We start from the raw sequence: 15555 nt of genomic DNA, 5'->3' as shown, positions 1-15555 counted from the left end.
TGGAGATAGAAAGGACATAACTAAGTATAGGCCCATTTGTATACTATCTGTTTTCTCAAAGATTTTTGAAATCATTATATGTAAATCGCTTAGTTGGCACATTAAACCTGTTATGATTGATAATCAACATGGATTTTTAAAAAATAGATCCACAATGTCTAATTTAGCCTCATTTGTAACGGATATATCTGAAGTACTGGACAGTAACGGGCAAATAGACTGTATCTACACAGATTTGGCCAAGGCTTTTGACGTGGTTGACCACAATATTTTACTACAAAAGTTAATGAATTACGGTATCTGTGGAAAATTTATTGATTGGATTACGTCGTATTTGCATAATCGAGAAATGAGCGTTGTAATTGGTGGAAATCAATCTGATACTTTTATTGCTGCATCCGGTGTACCGCAGGGATCACATCTTGGTCCAATACTCTTTGGAATTTTTATAAACGACGTGCTAACGTATTTCGAGCATTCTAAAATATATTTATATGCGGATGATCTAAAAATGTTTAAACAAATATCAACATAGATGATTCCATAAAAATGCAAGCAGATTTAGAAAGACTTGTATCGTGGTGTGAACGGAATCACTTAACATTAAATCACCAAAAGTGTTATAAAATTACATATAGTCGAAAAATTCGAAATTTTTATTATGATTATAATATTGGGGGTAATAACTTGGTATGTGTTAATGAAATATATGATCTGGGAATCTTAATGGATTCGAAGCTAAGTTTTATCCCACATATAGAAGATATTGTTAAAAAGTCCCTTAAAGTGCTGGGATTTATCTTTAGAAATACAAAGGATTTCAAAAAATCATATACAAAAATAGTACTTTTTAATTCATACATCAGGAGCAAAATCGAATATTGTTCAATTGTCTGGAAACCCATACTACCAAATTCACAAAAATAGATTAGAAAGAATACAAAAAAAAAAAAATTATTACGTGCATTATCTTAAAAAGACAATTTAGAATATAATTACAATAAAATGTTGAAACACTATAAAGTATTGTCATTGTCTACACGAAGAGATGTTTTGGATCTTTGCTTTTTAAATAAAATTATTAGAGGAGATATTGACTGTCCTGATTTGGTCCGAAGATTAAAACTGGCAATCCCTAGAAAACCTATGAGGACTACCAGATCAAAACAAACATTCGTGAGCAGATTTGGTAGAACCAATTTGGGCATGAATACATGCTTAAATAGAATCATAAACTTGTATAATTCAATTTTAAAAGAGGATGCAGATATTGATATTTTTAGATATTCTGGGAAAGCATTCAAGAGAAAAGTTAGGATGCTTTTTTTCCATTTGAACTCAAATTAGTTACCTACTGTATGAAGTTATGAACATTCTTTCCATATTATACTTTAAATTAACCGATTTCTTGTACCTCAAACCGTTTACTTATAGATATATTATATTTATAATTTTTATATTTATTCATAGAATTCCCGATGTGTTATCATATTAATTGTTGTATTTCGTTGTTTTTTTTACATATACCTACATATTTTAACTTTTTTCTTTTAAATATTTTTTACTGTTTTAGCACGGGTTTTATTTGTTGTAATTTTTTTTTGATAGTTGGTTTTATACTTTTATTGATGAGTTAATTTTTCATAAGATAGATATTTATTGTTAGTATAAGTTTCGAAGCAACTGTTTAAAGTGTATTGCATGCTGAGTTAGCCTATAAGTGTGGTGTATAGTGTAAGATATTCTGTTTAACTATATAATTATGATAGAAACCACTGTATACTACGTTGGCTTCCTATGTAAATAAATAAATAAATAAATTATATTAGATAAAAAATAAGTCTCATTGAGTTATCAGATCGGTGAAAGTAGATATTCCACATCTCCTCTACTACAACAATAGAAGAAATATACTTTATTGTGCAAGGCAAAATAAAAATTAAAAACAAAGTGGATCCTACAATATAACAATAATATATACAAAGAGAAAGATAAGACAAACATATAAAAAATAAAAACAAGATAAACATATAAATAAATAAATACATACCCATTACATTTTGCTTTATCGTAATACACAAATAAATATATACCTATTACGTTAATTATTTATTACATAGGCAATGGTTTACCATAAATATAAAATACAGTTGCTAGGATAGTTGAGGTCACGGCATATGCATGCTTCTGAGGATAGAGTTATTCTATTTTTTTTGCATATTTTTAAACTTTGATATGTTTGTAGAATTGAATTCAGTAAAAAAATTCATTCGAATAAATTGTATATTAAAATATTTCCTAAAATTCTGTACGATTCTAAAAGCTTTAAGTATTAAATCCCCAAACAATAGCGATAACTTTTCATACTATGTAATAATTATGTACTTCTTAACACAAAATTTAGAAAAATTTTCGCGTCCAACATCAAGTTTTTTTTGTTTACAAGCTTTTACAATTGGTGATTATTAGTGTATTAAATGTATTTGGGTGTATGAAAATTGAAATTTCATAATTGAATATTAAACGTTTTCTACTTTGGTAAAACCGAAAGTAGTAATAAAAATAGAAAATTTAACCGTAAGTCTGGTCAAACATCAGCTCACCTCGATGCTCGTATAGCGTGAAGCGTGCCATACCCGTAACTCACGATTCCACGTAAAATTTGTCATGCAAATTCTCAAAGGACATGTTTTGCGATAAAATTCGTAATAAATCATCAATCAGAGCTACGCCATATTTAAACAGAAAACATCGTTTATCATTTATCTACATATTATGTTAAGTAAGTTATTATTTTTGTGCGAATGGCCGAAGTATAAAGAATAAATAATAAGGAAATGCGTCTTAAGATTTATTTATTATAGAGTTGTATCTAAGACAAAATCAATAAATATTGAAAATAAAAGCTAAAACCTGTTGAATCTTTGGATAAGCATGAGTTAATAGACACCAACAAAGAGGGTTGTTCACACGCTGAACAACTCTTGGTCACAAATCACCATAATGTACAAGTAAAAAATTCTATACATTAAGTTTATAAGAAATATATAAAAAGTATTTTATTATACAAGTAAGTAAATAAATAACGGTATTTAAAACTTGAAACGCTAGCATAATATTACGAAAGGTTGCACGGGAAGAGTTCTTTTATGAGCGGCAAAATGGCTGGCGTGAGCTCGTTATATTTAATATTTAATTTATTTTCCCGTTTGTCTTTTAAGACTGGCTGTGATAAAACGACAAATGAAAATGACAGTTACTAAATATTCTTTAGCTTTATGGGTTTTTGTTTACTTGCCAATAAATTTTTGGTTTGTGTTACAATTTTTCATTTTCATTTCATTTTATTTTCATTTTCATTTTCATTTTAATTGATAGAGATTAGAAATTTGTAATATAATAAGGATTTTTTGCTTATTTTCTTCTTTGTTCGCCTGTCCATTGAAGAATATTACAGACAGCAAAGCACTCACTGATTGTAATGTTTCATTTTGTTATATGTATATTCAAATCTCTCAATTTCTCATCTTGATCTCTATTGAAATCTTTGATCAAATTGAATCAAAAGCTCTTAAAGGTTTATTGATATAGGTCTACTACAGTTAGGCTTAGGCTTTGGTATTATTTTATTGAGTAGAATAAAACTATGTTTCCTATCTTCTACTATAACTAAGTAAACTATTTTCTATCCTAGGCAAACACTTCTTTTTTTCACTCAAGAGAGGTAAAGAAGAAAATAAGGAATATTATGTATGATACATCTAATATACAAAATTCTCGTGTCGCGGTGTTTGTTGCCAAACTCCTCCGAAACAGCTGGACAGATTTTTATGAAATTTTGTGTGCACATTGGATAGGTCTGAGAATTGGCCAACATCTATTTTTTATACCTCTTCTTTTTTTTTGTGACAAAATTTTACATTTTAATTTATTATGATTTGGCATTAAAAAATACATACAACCCTGAATTTTCACCCTTCTACCACCAACCCCTATTTTTAATAGCGTTTAGCGGCAAGACGTTTGCCGGGTCAGCTAGTTATAAGAATATAATTTCTATAAAAAATGTATGGACACTTTCTTACTCGTGATTAATGTTCTACAATTTCAACTGTTATTGCCAGTTATAAAATTCTGCTTTAACTGATGAGTTAGTAATAAATGATAAGTCCTTTTAATCAGTATTTTGTTCATTTGTAAAAAAATTGTTAAATTGAGCTAGATTTTCCATTCATTGTAATAAATTTCATAATAAATATCATCAATATTACATCACTTTTAGTAATAAATGATAAATGATTAATTAGTTTCATGTAGAACTATTAATTTAAGCACGTGTTACTACATTGTCAGATGTATTTATGTATGTAATGTATATATGAATGTACGTGAATGTGTGTATATATTAGTTTTTATTTTCATATTTATTACTGTATCCGATTCTCTTTCAAAACAAATATTAATGTCTATACGAATATTAGTTCTTTATAGGTGTGCCCACAGTTCATCGAGGACCATATAAATCTGTTGATTTCGGTAGTTATTGCAAACATCAGATACCGATTGTTTATTACTCTTGGTAGGTAAATTTTACCTCAATTTGGTTTCACCCCGCTGCTCAATAGCAGCTTCAATCTGGAATATTAATTTCTCCATATGGAATAAAAGAATAAATCTTAATAAATATCTAGGGTACTGTTAATACTCATTTGAGATTTAGTATTCGAGAACTTAGATATGTCTATATAGTTTACTCAAAGTTTTATAATATACATATTTACAATTAATGATTTAAGAACTAAATATTTACAGACAGTTGGTGTATAAATCATGTCCGCGTGAAATAGTGCTAAGAATTCTAGTAGCACGTTACCCTGTTGAATCGCTATACCGATTCTCTGGGCAAAAATGTATTAGCAATTTCACTCACATATTTATTTAAAATAAAAATCACAATATTTAAACAAAAATCCTAAAATAAATGAATGTGTACGATTTATCACTTTACAATTTTTGGAAGACATTTAATTTTATGTCTCGATATACTTTGCAGTAAAGTTTAAGTAACAAGGGAAAGTAATTAAAAGAGCGTCAAATATCTATATGCGTCTCAGGCGCCCTGCATTAACTGACTGAGTCTGAAAATCGGAGCAGTGCATACCCGCGGCTTTTAGGGTCCCATATTAGTAGTACTTACTTTGATGCGGTAAAGTGAATGAAAATAATGCGGGAATTTGATTCAGCAGGAATTAAAAAAAAAAGTATGTGCCATTCATAGACGCATAATATTTTTATATAATATGATATATGTTTTTCTATAATTTGTATTTTATAACTAAAATTGAACTCATTTAATTAAGTATTTTATTAGACACACACTGTGGTACACACTTGGGATATATCCTTTCCAACAAAAAAAGAATTACGAAAATCGGTTCATAAACGACGAAGTTATCCCCGAACATATATATCTTATCTTATCTTAATATTATATATATATATATATATATATATATAATATTATATATATTATATTATATATATTATATATATATATATATATATATATATATATATATATAATCAATTGTTGTTCGTTAGTCTCGCTAAAACTGGAGAACAGCTGAACGGATTTATCTTAAATTGGTCTTGAAATGTTTGTGAAGGTCTAAGGAAGGTGTAAAAGGTGAGAAAAATTCGAATAATTGCCGGGAAAACCCTTGAAACAGCCCTTTTCTTTTTCCCATATAAACGTTTTCTAAATAAAATGTAGAGTCAATTTGAACTTATTGCTATTCAATAAAGTTCATGTTAAATAATATATTAGGGCGCATTTTACGTAAGTTATTAATGATTAAATTGATCTTATTCGTAGAACGCATTTTAATTTAATTTACATACAGTGAAACTGGTATTAACTAGCAATTTTACAGTACTTATTATATTGTTGCGAGGGCGTTAACAATGGAAAATTCCCGTTTTTAAGCTATCGACTCCAAATTTGGTACGAATCTCCTATATGTGATGTAGAAATGACCGATGAGCGGATTTTAGGAAAACTCATGCCCAATAAGAATTACGGGGGTGGGCGTTAACAATGAAAATTTTAAATTATGTAACTCCGAAACTACTGAACCAATTTTTATCAAAATTTTTAAGCATCTCTAATTTGGTCCAACTTGGGAGATAGGGTAGTTTTTATCTCAATTGGACCCGATAGGTGGCTCTGCTATTGGTATGTAACTCCGAAACTATTGAATTAATTTTTATCAAATTTTGTACACATCTATAATTTTGTGTAACTTGGGAGATAGGATAGTTTTTATCTCAATCGGACCTGGTAGGTGGCGCTGCTATCAGTATGTAACTCCGAAACTACTGAGCCAATTTTTATCAAATTTTGTAAGCATCTGTAATTTTATCTGACTTGGAAGATATAGCAGTTTTTATCTCAATTGGACCCGGTGGGTGGCGCTGCTATCGGTATGTAAGCTATCAAATTTGGTAGTTGTTTTCCGGGCAGGACAACGTCTGCCGGGTCCGCTAGTAAAAAAAAAATATATATATATATATATATATAATACGGTCGAATTGAGTAGCCTCCTCATTTTTTGAAGTCAGTTAAAAAATTAAACATAGTATATTGATATACTTGACGCATTTTTTAATCCTGGTAGCCAACCTATAAATGTAGATTTTGATGTAGTTACTGTATTGTCGGCCCAGACTTTTGATTTTATATGACCGGCATTTACCCACGTCTCATCTAAATAATATGTTGTCTGGCTTTACTTCGTCTAAATATTTTCGTCGCCATAAATCTATATTCGGCCTTTTTCTGAGCAACTGGGGTTCTGTCCTTACACTTTATGGAAGATTTTATGAAAGGGTCTTGGCTTCAAAGATTCAATTTGTGCAGGAATTATAGCCATACGACTATCGTATGTACCGCTAATTCGGCTAATGGGCTGAAGCACAAATTGATGTTGATATTGAATTTCCATTCCAAATTTGTTCTCTTGTGAAGCCCATTTTTGGTTGAATGGGTGGGTGAGTAAATAAGATGACATAAGATTATCGCATTTGGAGTGAGAATAATCTCCAAGCTCTTGCCGAGACACCATTACAGAAAATTATTACTGTTTGGTGCGTTTTATGTCCTGGCGGAGTCATTGGTCCATATGTCTTCAGAACGATGATGGTTAGAGTGTTACTCTCAATAGTGAATGGTATAGGGACATAATTAGGAATTTTTTCGTACCTCCATTACCTGGAATACATCTTGCTGACATGTGATTCTAACGGGACGGAGCCACATCCCACACAGTGCGTTACAATTGAAACTTTTGATGAGAGAATTATTTCACTTAATGGCCCAGTTAATGGGCCATCAAGATTGTTTGATTTAGGGTTATATAAAGTTACTTGTCTACGTCGATAAAGTCGACACTATTGAACACCTGGAAATCAACGCTTAAAAGTAATAGAATGCGGCCGCAAATCCTGTAGAAAGTTTGGTAAAAATTGATGTTCTAGATTGCACCTTGTTCGCGCCAGCTGTGGCACCTACACGGCAGAAATCATATTTAAACATTAGTCTCATAAAATTTTCTATCAAATAAAGCCAATTTCATTGATATTAAAAATATATTTCTTTGTTTTATTATGATTTAAACTTGTGTAGCTCTAAAAAACACATCTTATAAAAACTAACTGTTCCTCGCAGTTTGACACGCCGTAAATTGAAGAAACAAATATCAAACCCCTTCCTCGGTAAATGGCTATCTAATACAAAAAAAAAAAAAACAATTCGTTTAAATAAACAAACAAATAAAAAGTTTTAGGTTAATAATTTTGGTATGTTCGAACTGTTTATGCAAAACAATCAAAAGTGAAAACGTTAAGTGACTATTTTTACAATATTGTTTTTTTTATCTTACAAATGAATTAAACAAATAGTCCTAGACATATATTATAAAGGAGTGGGTATTGCATAGTGTATTATCCATTTCATTGTCAATTACTTAGGCAGTCTAACTTTAATCATTAAAATAATTATTTTATCGTATTATTGATCGAATCTACAATTTATTTATATTTATATTTTGTTTGTAAAACAGTTTAATGTCTCCTACAAGTCTATAACAGCATTCTGGCTAAGAACTTGTCTCGAGGCAATCATGCCCTAAACAAATATTGGTCTCTTGCCACACGCCTAAGGAAAGTAATGAAATTACAAAAAAGATATATCAGGGCTTTTAGAAATAATTTTTACTAAACTGGAAAGCCTCCTTACTTGAACATTTTATAATGAATCCAAAATTATAGTGTAATGCATATTTATTTTTAAAATCGTTTCTTGTTAATGCAATATTTGCCATATTGAAGATGTAATTGTGTATTATACGCAATTACTATAATTATATTATATTAAAATATTCTCATTTTTCATTAATGTAAATTAAAATATCATGGAAAGAAATAAAAAACTTTTTATTTAAACGGCCTACGGTGAAATTGCTATGATAACAATGCTATCAGAAAACCGTTTACTCGCAGACTGTTTTATATCTTTATCAATTGCTGTTTATCCGTAACTGTTTAAAATTAATATTGATTCTTTAAAAAAAGGCATTTTTAATTTCAATAATCGTAGTATAGGTAAATTTCTAACAAAAAAAATAAATAAATAAAGAGACATAGTATTAAAATTATGTAAAAAATTAAGTGATTTGAATATTTTTTATAAGTAAGAAAGTACTAGAGACTTCAGTGATCTTCGTTATGCTGAAATATTATTATAGATACACGCTAACTGAAACACAAGCTCAAATAAGTGTACCTACAAAAGTGTATGTCTTAATATGGGCTGGTGGCACTAAATTTTAAAATGCTAAATTTGTGTAAAATTTATTAGGCTCTCTGTGAATTGTTTCTTTTTAACCGACTTCGAAAAAAGGAGGTTCTCAATTCGACCGTTTTTTTTTTTATGTATGTTACATCAGAACTTTTGACTGGGTGGAGTGATTTCGACAAATTTTCTTTTAATCGAAAGATGATGTGTGCCAATTGGTCCCATTTAAATTTATTTGAGATCTAACAACTACTTTTCGAGCTATATCTAATAATGCGTTTTTACTTGACGCTTTTTTCGTCGACCTACGTTGTATTATACCACATAACTTTCTACTGGATGTACCGATTTTGATAATTCTTTTTTTGTTAGAAAGGAAATATCCCAAGTTTAGTATCATGATAAGGAAACCAGGATCTGATGATGGGATCCCAGAGAAATCGAGGGAAACTCTTGAAAATCCGCAATAACTTTTTACTGGATGTACCGATTTTGATAATTCTTTTTTTGTTGGAAAGGGGATATCCCTAGTTTGGTACCATGATAGGGAAACTAGGATCTGATGATGGGATCCCAGAGAAATCGAGGGAACTTCTTGAAAATCCGCAATAACTTTTTACTGGGTATACCGATTTTAATAATTTTTAATTTAATCGAAAGCTGATGTTTGTCATGTGGTCACATATAAATTTTATTGAGATCTAATAACTACTTTTTGAGTAATCTTTGATAACGCGCAGTTACTTGACTATTTTTTCGTCGATCTACGTTGTACTACTCGTCAATGTAATTGAAGTCGGTTTTTTTTTCGTTTGCAAGTAAACACAATTATTTAATTGATATGCAGCAATCGGAACTTAAAGTACTCATTTATTCTAATGTTACTGAATACGTTATCTTTACAAGTAGAAGATGCCTTAGTGACTCGAGTTGGTACACAATAGCCGTGTATTAATTTAAATAATTTAAACAAATTAATCAACATAGTTTGATGTCTTCTTAAATATATCTACGAGTATCTACATTGAAACAAATACTCTTTGATATATATTTAGTACATTAAAATAGTTTTTAAGAATGCCCTCCATAATTATTTCTAATTCGTAAAATCACCTACAGGCTAGGGGCAGATATACGCATAGCGTAATGTAATAGTGTAATTCAGCACATGACAATTTAATAGTTGTAACGCTTGATAGAGTTACACAATATTTTAGCGTGGTTTATAAAAAAAATCTAAAATAAATAAAATTCGACTGTCTGTTTGTAATATTAAAATAACCGCTTTTTAAAAATTCATATGTATGTATACACGGTACATATACCAAAATAACATTTTTTTACAATTTTTGTCTGTATGTCTGTCTTTCTGTTTGTTCTGTCTAATTTCTGATACGGCTGGATCCATTTTGACGGGACATTCACTTGCAGATAACTGATGTAGTAAGGAGTCACTTTGGTTACTTACATTCTAGAAATTTATTTATTTTATAACTCTGTGAACTGAACACTAACTTTTTTGTTAAATTCCACGCGGACGAAGTCGCGGGCACAGTTAGTATTGTTACGTGTTAGGGTTCGAAGGATTTGGAGAGAAAGACCTGCTGACTCTTTTCAAGACTTTATTCACAAGCACTAGGTCCAACACAAAGCACTAGGTTCAAACACTAAGCACTAAGTTCAAACACTAAGCACTCACGATGTCCTCAGTCGTAGCCAATGTCGTAGGCTTCGCTGGTACCACTCTTGATCACTAGTTTTCACTCTTGAAGTCGCCTCGAAGATCGCTCAAACTGAACTGTACTCGCTCGCCTCCCTGCGGCTATTTATATCGGCCGGGACGAGGCCCAGACCATTCTGGAAAGTTCGCGCATGTACCCGGTTTTCGAGACTATACTTCTATATAGTTCCACAATAGTTCCTCTAACGCCATCTAGTATCGAGTAGAGAGTTTCATGCGGCCTCTGTCTTTGCGTGGTTTCAATGGTTGCTGCTAGATGGCGCTAGTTTCTTTGTGTGTCCTTAACACTACTCCCCTCTTAGAGATGCTCGTCCCGAGCATCGTTGTTACTTTTTTTTTTTATAGAAGAGGGGGCAAACGGCAAACGGACAGTTGTCTCACCTGATGGTAAGTGAAAAACAACATCCACAGACACCCGCTACATCAAAGTATTAGCAGGCGCGTTGCCGGCCTTTCAAAAAGGAATAAGCTCTTCTTTTGAAGGTCCCTAGGTCGTATTGTTTCGAAAATACCGTAGGTGGCAGCTGGTTCCACAGAGGGGTCGTGCGTGGCAGAAAATGGCGCAAAAATCGAGCTGTCGTAGACTTCCAGACATCGAGGTGATGTGGGTGAAATTTTGAATTTCGACGCGATGTCCGGTGGTGGAATTCTGCTGTAGGCATTAGTCCGAACAATTCCTCAGAACACTCCCCGTGGTAAATACGGTAGAAGATGCAGAGTGACCCGACATCTCTACGCAGTGCCAAAGAATCGAGCCGATCGGAGAGAATCTTGTCGCCAACGATTCGAGCCGCTCGGCGTTGAACACGGTCAAATGGAAGGAGCTGGTACTGGGGCGCTCCAGCCCATAGGTGAGAGCAGTATTCCATGTGGGGCCGGATCTGTGCCTTATATAATTGTAGGCGGTGGCAAGGCATGAAATACTGCTTCGCCCTACTAAGCACACTAAGTTTCTTCGAGGCTAGTTTAGCCTTTCCTTCCAGATGACCACGAAATTGCACATTGCTCGATATGTCGACGCCAAGTATCCCGATACTGGCCGAGGCTGTTAAGGGAGTGCCTTCAAATTTAAGAGGAACGACGAAAGGTGATTTTTTTGCGGTAAACGCGCAAACTTGTGTCTTATTAAGGTTAAACCGGACTAGATTATGTCGTCCCCATTGCGAGACTTTGGCTAAAAGAGACTCGATTTCAGACACAAGTTTGTTCCGACACTCATCGACTCGTTCCCGAGAAATATTAGGACGGCCTGTGTATAAGGCGTCCCCGGTGCTGTCGTCCGCATAACAATGAATGCCACTAGTTTGTAACAGGTCATTGATATGCAGAAGGAACAAGGTCGGTGATAGTACACAGCCTTGGGGAACGCCAGCATTGACAGACTTGAGGTCCGAGCATGCACCATCAACAACGACCTTGATGTTCCTGTCTGCCAAAAAACTGGTGATCCATTTACATAATTTCTCGGGAAGCCCATAGGATGGTAGCTTTGTTAGAAGTGCCCTATGCCACACCCGATCAAAGGCCTTCGCTATGTCCAAACTAACCGCCAGCGCTTCTCCCTTGCTCTCGACTGCCTCCGCCCATCGCTGAGTTAAGAATATTAGAAGATCACCAGCCGAGCGACTCCGTTGAAAGCCATATTGGCGATCGCTAATCAGCTGGTGATCCTCCAAATATCGCCGGAGCTGGCAGTTGATTATGGATTCCATAATCTTTGAAAACAAGGAAGTTATAGCAATTGGTCTATAATTGGACGGATCTGAGCGGTCCCCTTTCTTAGGGATCGGGTGCACCAAGGCCATCTTCCACGAGCGTGGGACAACGCCTAACGAATAAGAGTGCCGGAAAAGACGCGTAAGGACGGGTGCCAACTCAGGAGCACAAGTTCGTAGCACTAACAGAGGGATGCCATCGGCCCCACTCGACTTATTGACGTCCAACGAAAAAAGGGCTTTGCGTACGGAGCTCTGTTGGAAAATTATTTCCGGCATTATAGTATCACACCGAGGGATCGTCAGTGGTATTTTTCCCCTATCATCCAAAGTCGAGTTGGAAGCAAAAAGAGAGCCTAAAAGATCGGCATTCTCCTTCGCGGTGTGGGCCAACGAGTCGTCCCTCCTGTGCAATGATGGTAGGGATGGCTTACAAAAATTCCCTTGGACAGCTTTGGCGAGTGACCAGAATGCACGAGTTCCCGAAGGAAGTCGAACCAATCTCTCCCCAATTCTGCCCACGTACTCCGCTTTTGCCTCAGCGATGGCTCTTTTGAAGGACCTGGAGGCAAAGTTATACTCCTTTTTTAATGCGCTGGTCTTTACATCCTGGGACATCGACGCATTAGCCCAAGCTCGATAGCTTTCCCGCTTATGGCGTGCAGCTATTTTGCATGGTTGACCAAACCAGGGCTTGGATTTGCCGCCTATAGGCACCGCAGAGCACGGAATAAAAAGTTCCATGGCTTGCAGAACCACTTCGGCGACAGAATCAGCAACGATGTCTGGATCATCCAGCGAGAAGCAGATTCGCCCCCATTGGTAGGATGCGAAGAAGGACCGCATTCCATCCCAATCAGCTGACCTATAGTGCTAAACGCGTCGGCTGCCGCAAAGCGGGGCCATCGTGGGCGTGTAACTGGCACAGAACTCCGGACCAGGCAGTGGTCCGACGAGCCAAGTGGAGAGTCCACGGAAACTACATAATTTTCCGGGCGAGACGTCAGCAGAAGGTCCGACAGGGAAGGGGTATGATCTTCCACATCAGGGATACGCGTTGGTGATGCTACTAATTGTGTCAGATCATACGCCGAGGCAAAGTCGTAAATAGATCTTCCCGCATGATCGGTTGTACGCGAGCCGAGCCACTCGGTGTGATGGGCGTTGAAATCACCAAGTATCACGATCTCTGCAGATGGGATCTGTTGTAGCACGATGTCTGTAGCCATTTGAATGTGCTCCATGAGTCGATCAGTTTCGTCGTTACCGCTGTGGGACCTATATAGGCAGGCATAGACGCGGGGATGGTCGTCGCTGTCTACGCGCAACCAAAGGATGGAGAGGTCCCTACCTTCAAGACTGCCGAGGCGACGAGAGCACACATCCTCTCTGACGTACGCGCAAACTCCAGCCCGCGGTACAAAAAAGTGTTTTAATTTGTACCCCGGACAGGAGAGATAAGAGGTATCAGCTGGAGAGGATATCTGCGTCTCTGTCAAAAAGAGCAAGGCCGGCTTCGCCGTCTGGAGGTGGTAGTGGACGGCGTTAAGATTAGTATGAAGCCCTCTGATGTTACAGAAATCCACAGTCATAGTGGTAGGGGACTTCTGCCGACTGCTCCGTTTACCCCAGGCAGTTAATGTGTTGAGCACAGATTTGCCCCCCCCCAGAATTCGCGGGGCTGCCTAAGCTTCTCGAATCAGGTGCATGTCCTGAGCCCAGAAGTCCAGAGAGGGATTCTCCGGTGCTATTGCTACCGGTACCCTCCTGAGGTAATCTTTGCGTAGTCTGTGCTGCCATCATGTTGGGGGGGGGGAGGAGCTCTGGTCACCTTACTCACCAACAGGAACACAACGCCGCTTGAAGACAGTGTTATTTAGCTGTGATTTTCTGTAAGGTCGAGGTACCACCCCAGTCGGACTGCTCCATATTTTGAGCAGGAAATTCCTGCTGTGCCCTACCTCAGTTAAACTGCTGCCATGGTAACGCGCCAGACGGTCTATGTGTACCACTTTGAATGTCCCTCTTGGTTGCTTTTGAATCCTGTAAGTCACATCATTCAGTCGGGTAACCACTTTGTATGGACCATCCCACTTGGTCTGCAACTTTGGAGATTTCCCTTTCCGGCGGGTTGGGTTATGCAGCCACACCAGTGATCCTTCCTTAAAGCCGCTCGTGTTCGATTTCTGGTCGTATCTGGTTTTCATATTCTCGCTTGACTGTAACCCATTTTCCCGAACCAAGGCGTGTATATAGCGCATTTTTTCCCTTAAATCGCTAACATAGTCTTGTACGGTATTTGGTCCCTCCGGTGACCCTCCAGTCAATAGGTCTACTGGTATTCGTAATTCTCTACCGTAATTGACATACGCCGGGGTAGCTTTTATGCTCTCATGCTCGGCGGTTCGGTACGACAGAAGGAAGAGTGGTATATACTTGTCCCAATCCTTTTGTTTGTCGTCTACCAATTTCGCCAAATGCCTCTCAAGGGTCTGGTTAAACCTCTCAACCATTCCATCAGACTGTGGATGGTACGCGGTGGTCCTCGTCTTATGCATGCCCAAAATTCTGCACACTTCCTGGAATACTTGCGATTCGAAGTTCCTGCCCTGATCAGAATGGATTTCTAGAGGCACACCAAAACGACAGTGGGTGCAACCTCACTCCAGATTGGTTTTACATCACCCCGTTTCTTCCACGTGAGGATGTGCCGAAGGTCGTCATCTCTTTCTTGAGCTTCCCTCATAGCATCATTCTCCCATATACCCAAAGGACTTGTTCTTGTTAGCTTTAATGTTACTTCATTAGATTCTTGCTTAACACAATGTTTGCAGTCTTCCGAACACGGCCTTCGTGAGAGTGCATCGGCATTCCCATGCATCTTTCCGCTGCGGTGTTCCGCCTTGAAGTCGTACTCCTGAAGCTGCTCAATCCATCGAGCTACTTGACCTTCTGGGTTCTTGAATTGCAGTAGCCACTTCAAGGCTGCGTGATCAGTTCGCAGTAAAAACTGTCTGCCGATGAGATACTTGTTGAAATGTTGTAGCGTCTTTACAATAGCCAAGAGTTCTCTTCTTGTCACACAGTAGTTTCTTTCTGGCTTGGATAAAGATTTGCTGAAATATGCAATGACTACTTCTCTTTCACCCTGTTTTTGAGATAACACCCCTCCAATGGCCATGTTGCTTGCATCTCTGTCAACTATAAACCGACCTTCGGTTTGTGGATATCCCAGGATTGGTGTT

The sequence above is a fragment of the Melitaea cinxia genome, chromosome 15 (assembly GCF_905220565.1).
Source record: "Melitaea cinxia chromosome 15, ilMelCinx1.1, whole genome shotgun sequence".
Lineage (NCBI taxonomy): Eukaryota > Metazoa > Arthropoda > Insecta > Lepidoptera > Nymphalidae > Melitaea > Melitaea cinxia.
Note: the sequence above shows the minus strand (reverse complement) of the source record.